The 12,368-nt window shown below is 33.2% G+C and overlaps 1 long non-coding RNA gene across 1 annotated transcript in view; it reads right to left on the bottom strand.

Annotated features, from left to right (window-relative positions):
• Positions 1-9,398: 9,398 nt before the first annotated feature.
• The window catches only part of LOC145293294 (uncharacterized), an 80,272-nt gene continuing 77,302 nt past the window's right edge, over positions 9,399-12,368 (bottom strand). Inside the window, exon 2 of the long non-coding RNA XR_013869706.1 lies at positions 9,399-9,742. This is a non-coding gene — a long non-coding RNA (uncharacterized LOC145293294). The remainder of the gene's footprint in view (positions 9,743-12,368) is intronic.

Here is a 12,368-nt window from a genome sequence, read left to right as displayed (position 1 = left end):
CAATATGGTTTCCGTTCTGCTAGATCTACAGCAGATGTGCTTACAGTTATATCACATAGGATTAGCAAATCTCTCGACGGTGGTAATCTTTCTAGGGGAATTGCTCTTGACATATCTAAAGCCTTTGATAGGGTATGGCATAAAGGTTTACTTCATAAGATCGCGAGCTATGGTATAGCTGGAAAAGTCTTCTCAATTATTAAATCATTTCTTTCTAATAGGTTCATAAGAGTAGTAGTTGAGGGGCAAAAATCAGAAGCTCACAGTATTAATGCCGGTGTCCCTCAGGGGTCCATCCTGGGCCCAACTCTTTTCCTGATCTACATTAATGATCTTCCAAATCACATCCTTACATCATTTGTAGACATTTATGCTGACGACACTACCATTTATGGTAGCACATCTAAGACAGTAAACGACCAAGTTCTCTCCAATTCTCTCTCCTCTGATCTTGAGCACGTAGTACAATGGGGAAAGGAGTGGCTGGTTACTTTTAATGCATCTAAACCCAAGCTTCTCTCCTTACATCATCAACATTCTAATCCACATTTGTCATCAATTGAAATGAATGGCTCTCGTCTTCTGGAGGCCTCAAGTTTTGACAAGCTTCTGGACTTGACCATTACTCCTGATCTTAAATGGAACATGTACATCAAATCTGTTGCCAAGGCCGCTGGAAAAATGGTGGGATCTTTCTATCGATCCGGTAAATATCTCACTGCTGATGCTATTCTCTACCTATATAAGAGCCAGGTACGTCCAAGGATGGAATACTGTTGCCACATCTGGGCAGGAGCTGCTAGAAAGGACTTGTCCTGCCTTGATAGAGTTCAAAATAGACTTCGTAGCCTCGTAGGAGATGTCCTTTTCTCCTCCTTGCAACCTCTATCTCACAGAAGAGATATTGCGAGTTTGTCTCTGATGTATCGTTATTTTCATGGAAAGTGTTCAACTGAGCTTCAATCTATGGTCCCCCCTCGCCAAACTTTCACAAGAAACACTCGTCTAGCTGTAAACACTATCAATAATTCCCCCCACTCTTTATCTGTGCCTAAACCTAAACGTAGATTCCATGAACAAAGCTTCTTTCTTAGAACTGCACGCCTGTGGAATTGTCTTCCGTTTTCCTGCTTTCCGGCTGACTACAATATGGTTGTGTTCAAGTCTAAAGTAAATAAGTTCTTGATGAGCCGTTCCATATAAGTTATCAAATTTACCAAATTTTCATTACTAATGATTACTATATTGTCCAATTTCTACTGTACACTCTTTAACCCTTATCCTTGAGTGGCCTCTGGGCCTTGATAATGTGGTGATGCCTATGTAAAAAACAAAAAAATATATATATATAAATCATTACGTCATGAATAAAGAAATACTTATCATTGCATAATAAATAAAAACAAAACATATCATTACATATTAAATAAAACCATTACCTATCATTACAATAAATAAAATATCAGAAATAATAGATCGACCTCTGAGATACACCTGCAATTATGTTATGTTTCTTGGATGAATGTCCATCAATGCCGCTTGCCTGTTTCTCACCTGACTACAACTTGGACATCTTCAAGTCCAACATAAACAAACTTCTGACAAACCGCCCCCTTAAGTAAGACACTCTATCAAAACCCCAAATACTACTGATTACTACAATACTATCTCATTGATTACTGTACACGCAATAACCCTTATCCCTGAGTGGCCTTCGGGCCTTGATAAGTGATGACCCCCATGTAAAAAAAAAAAAAAAATGGCAACTTGGGTGGTTCTATTGTCTAAGAAGGATCTAATTATATTTAATATTCGTCAAGTTATACTGCATGATTTAATTTTCATTAGCAACCCTTCATGCCAGACTTTGTCAAATGCCTTGGATATATCGAGAACTACAGCTCTGGCTTAACCCACCTTATCCAGTGAATGGTATATGTGCTCAGAGATGACTGTTAAAATATCTGCAGTAGAACGGTATTGCCTAAATCTGTACTGTTTGTGAGTGGGGCTTGCTATAATACTTCCATGCGGGGACATGTGCTTTAATGCCCACTTTGTGTCATTCAGTTGACTCATTGGCATACTGTTCAGCAGGGAGAGAGAAGATATTGGTCCATGGGGCATCTCTGATACGTTCTGTGATGGCTTTCCAGTAAGCCCTTTTGTAGTACCTTGTTGTTTTGAGCAATGACTCCTCACCTTGGGGGTTGGGATTTGAGTGCGATGTCTACTGATACTACCAGGTGATCTGCATTTCCAAGTGGACTGTGGGCCTTAGTTACACAATCCTCAGGTACTGAGGGATAGTTCTGGAAGTGAAGCCTGCTGGTATTCACTGTCTGGAACCTATAAGTAATGTGTCCAGCTGCATCTGTGTAACCTGAGAAATCAAGCCAATTTTTATGGTGGACATTAAAGTCACCAAACATATGTATTTGGGCGTTACTATTTAAGGAGAGTGTTGCATCTATACTAGCAGAGACATGATCGATTAGTGTACAGTCTTGACTTGAGGGAGTACGGTAGAGAAAATATAACTAATGAAGTGATGAAAGACTAGTTGAAAACACATACTCCTTGTCATCCAATTCCAGTTAATATTAAGGAGAGGATGCTTCAAATATAGACTCCAAGCTTGTGCACATATCCGAGTCCTTACAACAGAGAGGAATGTATCCTATCATGTTAAAGTAGTTAGATGGGACTGAGGAAACTAGGTTTGTTTCAGTTAATGCTAAGATATCCACAGAGTTTACTAAGAAGTAAGACTCTACAACACCGAGATTACATCTAAGCCCACAGATATTTGTGAATGCACGCCTAAAGAGAGTAGGTAAATTGGTTTTGCTTGGGAGATTGTCCAGTTTGATCGGAATATTTTTGGGGGGTGTTATTTCATTTCATTGAGTTTTGTTTAATTTCGGGTTGGGGAGAGAGTGTTGGGTAACATGGGCCAGTTTTGATGCCAAGTATACACACACAATAGGTTCATTAGTTCGTCCTGCCCAGGAAGTTGTGGCCTCGTGAAAGCCTCCAGAGATAACAGCAGGGTCCCTTTCCATGTGTAATATGGCACTACAACTATTCTGATATTATACAACTGATGATAGAGCAGCCACTTTAAGCACTAATAAAGAGTTTGAGCTCCTGTACTGTCAGTCAGAAACAGCAGCCAGTCAAACTGTCAATCAGATACCCTAAACCTTCAAGGCAAGACCAGCCCAGACAAACTGAGTGAGCACAAGTGGCATGCAAGCAAACTCAATTTGTTCAGTTTGTGAGAAAAAGAAAAAAGTTGGGGATAGGGGAATGGCTTTTAATGTACTAGTCAGGAAACAAAGCCAAGCACAGGGTGGCTCTAGTGGGTCCTTGTTATTGTACCTCTGCGCCTGGCTAATAGACAAAGTAATGTGAAAGCCAGCAATAGGCAAAGCCTATCTACTCCTTAAGCAATTTAGGTTTGCAAACCTGAGAATTTGTTCGAATCAACAGCTCTAGGAGGTCAACCATGACTGAGGAGGCCTCTCTCCTCCAGTTTTAATATCAGAGTTTTCTTTCTTCTAAATGGATGACCTGAGAAGTTCTATGGGTCCGTCACTTTGAGAGGGGTAACCATGCACCTGGTTTCTACACCAGGTATTTCTATACTCCCTTATCCTCGAGTAGCTTCCGGGCCCTGATAGATGATGTAAAAAAAAATTCATTTAAATTGTTTTGACTGTCATATTAAAGCTGCTGAAATATAACAACAATAAATTTGTGTTTGAATTAATTCAATCGAATGATTTATTTTGCAAAACTCTGGTTTATTCATGCAATTTTAGAATTTCAAAGAGGCACCGAATTATTTTTTATTCTGCATAAAGAATCTTAGACAAAATTTCGTTTTGATTATGAATATTAGTAAAACCCTTTGTTTACAACACCGATCAAAGTTTATGTAATCAAAATAGTCAGGTAGTGTAATAATATTTAGATGCGAGTGTGTAAAGATCAGGTTAATATCGTAAATCTCCATATAAGGTTAAAAATAAGGTAGAGTGGAATTTTCCAGGTAAAAGTCATAAGAGCTATGTATAGTGACGTTACAGAAACAGGAAGCCATTAAGCTAATGTGGTAAAAACGTAGGTTTTTCTATTCCCATTAAACCAGAGATAGAAAGATAAAGCGTTGCGTTTTGATTATGAATAGCACTGGAAATTATATCAATTATCCAAAACAACTTATTCTGCTTTAACTACATATTGTATGTAGTTCGATCCCGGATAATATCGGGTCTTCATGCTAGCATAATATAACAGAAAATTGATGATGCTGAAATAAAGACTGCCAGGCGATTAATTCAAAAAGCATCTTCGCTTCCCCAAATTAAGAATGGCTCCCTAGTTTCATGTTGACATAGTGTGTTGAAAGGCATATCCAGATAAAAACGATTTTTTATGATTTAATGAACTTTATGCTTTCATAAACTTGTCATCTTCTGACAGCTGATTGAGTAATCACTTCAGCATCTTTTAGCTGCTTACATAACCTGCCAGAAGATGCTGAAACAAAGTTGCCGGTGGCTGGGTCGTAAACTGGATAGGCTCCAAATTATAATATATATATATATATATATATATATATATATATATATATATATATATATATATATATTGTATAAAATCCAATTTTATACTTTTTATTGTCGTATCATGTGATGTGTATTATAATAATATACTCTACTACAGTTTATTAAGAAGAATATATGTAAGTTCTGACTAGACCACTGATAATATAAAAATATTTTCCAGTTATGACCGACAAATCTAAATCCGCAAGAGGAATAACTTGTATTTTTAATTGAATAATCTAAAAAGATTTGTCTCCCTTACAATTATAATTTTTTTTTATTTCTCTATAAGCTTAAAATGTATGCAAACAAATAAAGATTAAAAACGAAAATGAATTTAATGCATCCCGGGCAACGTCGGGTATGTACAGCTAGTACCATATATAGATATAGAATCATCGCAATATGTATATCATGAATTCATTTCTTTATTAAAGTTATATATTTTTTATTTTCATGAAATGTTACAAAAAACAAAACAGAAAAAAAAAAAATTAGGCACAAGGCCACTCAAAAATTGATCATCTTCCTCACGTCACCTTTTGTTGGTCTATGTTAGTCTTGGCTAGAGGTCTCATTCAACACAATAGCGCATTCAAATATCTATTTAATTCTCGTTTTTTTTTTTAATACTACTATTTGTTTTGTATTTGTTTTGTTAGCATATTAAGGCATCAAGTGAAGAACTTAGAAATAAAATTTGAATCATTGGAAAATTAAGCATAGTAGATAATCCCATTAGAGACGGTTTACCAACCACAAAAGACATTTTAGTTTGTTTTACCTTTTTAAAAATCAGCGTCTTTATTTTTATTTGTTTGTTTATTTTTTACAATGCCTTTTCGAATTGAGAAAAGATTGTTTTGTTCTGGATAATGAATGTTAAGATCAACGTTCTTGTCTTTTCTCCACCACTGCGACGTAAACAAGATACCAGTCTTATTTTTTTGTTGTTCTTCTCCTCTTCGCCTCTTCCATAAATAAATTCACACGATTATCACGTCATGCCAGCATATTATCACGTGACGATGTTATTGCTAAAATGTCATTAAGTCTATATGAAAACAATTAAGAGACTTCATATACAGTCATTGACTGTTGTTTCCAATTATGACTGAATATAGTGCAGACTCTAATAGACCTAATCAATTATTATTATAATTCTGATTAAGATCAGAGTTACCCAACCAGGAATCCCATGGAACCCTAAGGTTCTTTAAGAGCTTCCAAAAATTTCTTCAAGAGATACTGATATATAGGCAGAGATGATCATATTTTTGCATATAGGTGTAAAGGAAGTTTTCAGTATTTTTTCTGGTGGGTGGGGTCAAAACTAATTTTCTTATACATGTACAAATCTATATATCTATATATAAATCTATATATAAGTGAACGTGTCTGTGTGTCTGCCTGTGTGGCTGTGTACATTTCCCTACGCAATAACTCTGTCAATTTTTAGTCTACAGACTCGAAATTTGATATACAGGGTACTGAGATTTGGAAAAATCTTTGTAATCCGTTTTCGGCCAGAAATTTCGCTGTTTAGGGGCCAAAGTTCCACGATTTGACCTTTGAGAACTCTACCAAACTCCTCCGCCAATTTTGGGTCTAAACACTTGAAATGTTAGATATAGGTTCCTTGGACATGGATCTAACTTGATAACTTGATTTGAGCCCAAAACAATAAATTTTTAGGCGTCATAATAGGGGTCAAAGTTAAAAAAAATGACCGCTTTTTTTTCCTCAACATACACCTCCAAACACCCGAGCAACGCCGGACTGAAATGCTAGTTGTGAATAAACTGCAAAAAGGACGCAGTCAAGTGTTTTAAATAAAAAAATTTTTAAATATTTTTATCTGAAAAAAATACGTTGAATTTTTTCTTTTTAAAATTGTCAATAAATTTGAGAAATGCAATTTCTTTTTATCTAAACAGATTATAAAAGTAAAAATATTGCTTGAATTATGAAGGAGAAATAAATGAGACTAAAATATTTTCTTATGTCGGGATTCCTCGGGACATCATTATTATTGCACGAGTTCCACGAAGATAAAAAAAGATTGGGAAACACTGGTCGATAAGCATCCAAAAACTTTCAAAAGAAAAAATTAAAATATAATTATTTAAACTAATAATATAGTTTGCCTCATCAATCTATCATTAACTCAATATGATACGACATAATCATGTTGACATACCGGCTCTCCTTAAATCAATGAAGTTAAGCAACGTTAACCCTGGTCAGTATCTAACAGGGACCTTTTGAAATAACAGGTGCTGTATATAGGAAGATATTGACATCTCTGCAAAAAATCTGTCATTATCTCCCCTGGCTAGGATACACATGTGACTGGAGACCGCTTGTGAATTTGATATTCCCTAGACACTTCCTCCTTTGGAGGAAGCTAGTTCAACCAACCTAGGGTGAATGCCGCTGCCTACTACAATACTACATACACTGGTGTGACTTTATTTAATCCTGTACTCATCTTATATATATTTTACTTATCTTTCCTCGTAAATCTCATAAAAACTTTTGATAATTATTTTCTTGATACAGTGGCGTTATTATTTTTGTCACACGGGATGGTTATAAGATATCCCCTCTCCCTGGCTGTTGATAATCCCTTAACCTTCAAAATTCAAAAAAATCCTCCAAATATTTGTTTTCATGGAATTACTATCAGGGATCTAAAATCTGTTTTAAAAAAATGTATTGCACACATAAAACACAAAACAACCTTAAAAACTTATTTTGGTAAAATTTTATTTTATTTTATTTTATTTTTTATTTTATTTTTTATTTTTTATTTCATTTTATTTTTTATTTTATTTTTTATTTTATTTCATTTTTCATTTTATTTTTTATTTTATTTTTTTATCTTATTTTTTTATTTTATTTTATTTTTATTTTATTTTTTATTTTATATTATTTTTTTTATTTTATTTAGTTTTTTATTTTATTTCATTTTTCATTTTATTTTTTATTTTATTTTTTATCTTATTTTTTTATTTTATTTTATTTTCATTTTATTTTATTTTTTATTTTATTTTAATTTTTAATTTTTTTTATTTTATTTTATTTTTATTTCATTTTATTTTAATTTTTATTTTATTTTTTTATTTATTTTATTTTTTTTATTATTTTATTTTATTTTTTGCAGGCTATTATCCTTATCTTTTAATTTTTGTTTCGCGACATTTCAGTCAATTATTCCTCTGACCTTTGTCAGGTTTACCGCAACAGAATAGGAATGCCGAATCCTAGAACTACATCCACATTCTTCAATAGGTGTTATCTCACCACGGTTTGGCTAACTAATCCTCTTACTGGTTTGGGGTGAGATTGAAACCGCTATTTCCAAACTATGTTCACCTGGAATCGTAGATATTCCGTATCTCTATCCATTGCGTCACAGATCCCGAAGGGCAATCAAGGTTGGATTTTTGGGTCTTGTAAATCCACATTTTTATATTTTTTTGTTCTTCCATTGTCGAATCCGATTGTTATATTATTGAATGAATTTGGAATTATTTGGAGATGAGTCATCTGTATAATTTTCTTTTATTTAATTATATATGTATATATACAATTATCTATGTATATATATACAATTATCTATGTATATATATACAATTATCTATGTATATATACAATTATCTATGTATATATACAATTATCTATGTATATATGTAAGACAAAATGGGTGTGAGCGTTTGTGTATGTCCAATCGGGGTTCCGCTGTCGGTTAAATTCTGCGAGAAGTTTTACTATACTCACAAACGGACACCGTTTCTTTTCTTTTTTTTTCTTTTTTGATCGAGTTAAAAGAAATTCCCACCATGCCGTAGTCTCTACTCCCTGCTAGTTATTAAATAAAATAAAATTATACAAATACTCATCTCCAAATAATTGCAAATGAATTCAATAATTTTATTTTAGTATTTTGATATTATTTTAGTATTTTGATATTATTTTAGTATTTTGATATTATTTTAGTATTTTGATATTATTTTGATATTTTGATATTATTTTAGTATTTTGTTATTATTTGGATATTTTGATATTATTTTGATATTTTGATATTATTTTGGTATTTTGATATTATTTGGATATTTTGATATTATTTTGATATTTTGATATTATTCGGATATTTGATATTATTTGGATATTTTGATATTTTTTGGATATTATTTGGATATTTTGATATTATTTTGATATTTTGATATTATTTTGATATTTTGATATTATTTTGGTATTTGGATATTATTTGGATATTTTGATATTATTTTGATATTATTTTGATATTATTTTGGTATTTTGCAGATTTTTGTTAGCTTTTTATTATTTTAATAATTTCTATTTTCTGTTTTTAACCCCTTCAAAATGCCGCCCTCTAGCAAGTGGCGCCTGGGCAGACCGCCCCTTTTGTCCCCTTTTTGCTAGGCCACTGTCTTGATAAGAAGTGTAAAACAGAATAGAGAGGGATGAGAATCGAGATGAAGATGAAGTATATCTGGATGGCGAACGTTGTTGAGATGTTCTGTTACTTGTTATATAAAGCTTTTGTTATTTTCTTATTCAAAAATATTATTTAATTTAAAATAGTATTTATTGTTACAAAATGACAAAAAATGGTTATTATATAAATTGCATCAAACTAGGGTGTACAGGATGCGGCAAAAATATCTCCCACAGTTGGGCATGCGATCTTTCCAGTCATGCTCGTGCAGTTTCTGTGCAATTATTAATTTATATCGATGGAATTGCATATCAGTGTGTAGAATTCTTCTGACTGTTCAATCAGACAATCCCAAGGTCAAAGCTTGTTTGCGAGCAGGAAACTGAGTAATAGAAAGTCTCACAGTTTGAATTCTGTTTGGTGTTAAAGCGCTTCGAGGTCTTCCAGGTGACTTTCTTTATAGTGCCGAACCTATAGCTCTGAAAGTTTGAAGCCATAGCTGTATTGATTTTCTATTTGGAACAACACCATGCTCTCCTAGCTTGTAATGAACTCGGAAAGCTCTCTGTGTTTCAGTTACAGATTCACCATTCTTCAAAAATATTTCTACAGTAAAACCATGATGTGCACCAGTCCAAACAATATTGCTTGATGAGGGTACCTGAAAAAAAAAATGGCAAGTTATTGGCTAAATGAAAATATCATTGGCACTTGCATAAGTTCATTAGCAACATAAAGTTGAAAGTTAAAAATGTGGGAGGTATTTCAGCTGCGCCCTGTATTTAAAGTTTTTCAGGAGATTCGGTCTCCATGGCTTTTTAGGGTTAAGAGGACACTTAGAGATTTGGGACCACTTCCATTGTCTTCCTCATAAAATTTTAAACATATGATTTAAATTTCATAAAAATCCGATATATTAAAAGTTTTAAGGGAGTTATACTCTCAGCGCCTCCTTAGACGTTCCCTTAGAGATTACAGAATACTTCTATTGCCTTCCCCGGTAAATTTTAACATAAGAATATACTTTTACATTTTATGCAGGTTCTCTAACCTCATCAGTAGCTTCGCCATTGATGTTGTTGGGAAGTTTTGTTACTTTGATGACACTATTGGAGCACAGGGTGGATCAGGTGCTTGTGTGATTGCAAGAATTAGGAAATGAATGGAATAAGTTCAGGGAACTTTTGCTAGTCTACAAAATTATAAATTATGGATGGGCATAAATAAACAACTTCCTCATCCTCATCAATATGAAACAAAAGTTACCCTGATATTCTTTATAACGAAAAGTAAAACAAAAAAAGGCATGTTGTCACTTGTCCTCAATAATTCACTTTCCTCTCACAGGAAAAATTTAAAGTTTAATTGTATATTGGTACTTTACGACTCAATTTTTGGCAATTTCACATTGGCATCTTCCAGCAGGTTATATAAGAATATTAATTCAAAATGTGACATCTCCTTTTTCCCATGTTAAGAATGGCTTTCGATTTAGAAAGTCATTCTTAAGATGGGGAATGGGACATAGCATGTTAAAATCATTTTTGATTAAAATTTTTTTTTTTATTCAATGAATTGAAACTTGTTATCTGGCAGTTGATTGGCTAATTCGACACCTGAACTTGTCACCTTACAGTTGATTGGCTAATTAGGCATCTTTTGGTTGTTACGTGACCTGCTGATGTGAAGTTGTCAGAGATTGAGTCATAAACTGTATAAATACTAAAATACAATTAGACTTTATTTGTTAAATTTCCTAATATTATTTGCGTCTGTATTATAAACTTTTTTCATAGCTGCATGTGTTTTTTTTTAAGCAATATTATTTGCTAATTGTCTTCTTTTTTTTTTTTGCTTGTTTTTTAGATATTTTCGAATTCTTTTTCATCTCATATTGTCGCTTTTTTGTCTGGACTCTGTCGCTTTGTATAAACCATACCATGTAGAAGACCCTGATTAACCGTTTAAAAATACATATTTCATTGTCATTTCGATTGCTGGTTGACAATTTTTAAGTGTCTTCCATGTGATTAGCATCTGCTAAGGAAAAAAACTAGCAGGGCGACCCGACGTTGTCCGGGATTGAATGTTCCACCCGCTTATACTTTTATCATCATCGAAATCAGTGAAATCGCCCATTTTAATAAAATCAATTGATTGCCTGCTCTAGTTAGGGACACGCCTACAGTGTACCGGGAGATAGCTTCACATGCCTCCCCACAGTGAAATAATCCACAATACATTGTAGTCTACATTACACTGTAGAGAATCTACTGTTGATTTTATAAATTTATCTGTAAATAATGCCTTCATTTAAAGTTTAAAATGCAAAAATCAAATATCATGGTTCAATTATACTCTAAATAAAAACATTCATTTCGAATGCGCCCCGGCCTTTTAAAAGAATCTATGTTTGATTTTATAGGCTGGCCTTTTTGATTGTGCGGTGATAGTGAATTATTGATTGAACTATAATACTTGACTTTTGTACTTTAAACTTTAATTCAAGCCATTATGTAAAAACAATTGAACAAATCAACAGTATTGTCTCTACAGTGCAATGTAGACTATGATGTCACTAGCGGGGGGTATGTGAAGCTTCCTCCCAGTGCACCATGTTGAGTTCCTACTGAGAGCAGCCAATCAATCGATTTGATTGAAAAACAAGCGATTTCAATTAAAATAAAAAATATCATAGGGTGAAACATTCAATCCCAGGCAACGCCGGGTAATTCTGCTAGTATAACATAAATAAATATTTCTTTTCTTGCATTTAATATTATTAAATAGTTTCTGTAGACGTACCGGCGGCAGAAATTGTGAGGATTGCCTATAAGATACTGCAACTTTATAATGATTCCTATAAATATAAACAGGTTAAAGAATTCGCATGAACTTTGCTTCTACATCTGCAGAGAAAGGCCACAAAAAGTTAGTAGATGTTAAGTAAAAGGTCACTTTTGAAGCAGGTAGACATCATCTTTCGCATGACCTTTGTTTCTCTGTAACTATATTCGGAAATGATGACGCTATTGTAGTTTAATTGACAAACATTTTACCATATTTCTTACTCTCTTTTCTTCATCATTATTTCGATGTCAATAACTTTTTATGGTTAGAATTAGCCTATTCATACTGTTTGAATATAACTTTTTGTACTGTATACATAAGGATAATGTTGCGTATACAGTAATATAAAATTATGAGGTGAGAATCGAGAGGAAGATAGCAAGACTTGATATCATTGTATTTTGTTTTGTTTTTAAATGGCATTCGCCCTTGACTGA

This window comes from Euprymna scolopes, chromosome 14, assembly GCF_053919585.1.
Source record: "Euprymna scolopes isolate OS-2025 chromosome 14, ASM5391958v1, whole genome shotgun sequence".
Classification (NCBI taxonomy): Eukaryota; Metazoa; Mollusca; class Cephalopoda; order Sepiida; family Sepiolidae; genus Euprymna; species Euprymna scolopes.
This window is presented reverse-complemented; position numbering and strand designations above follow the sequence as displayed.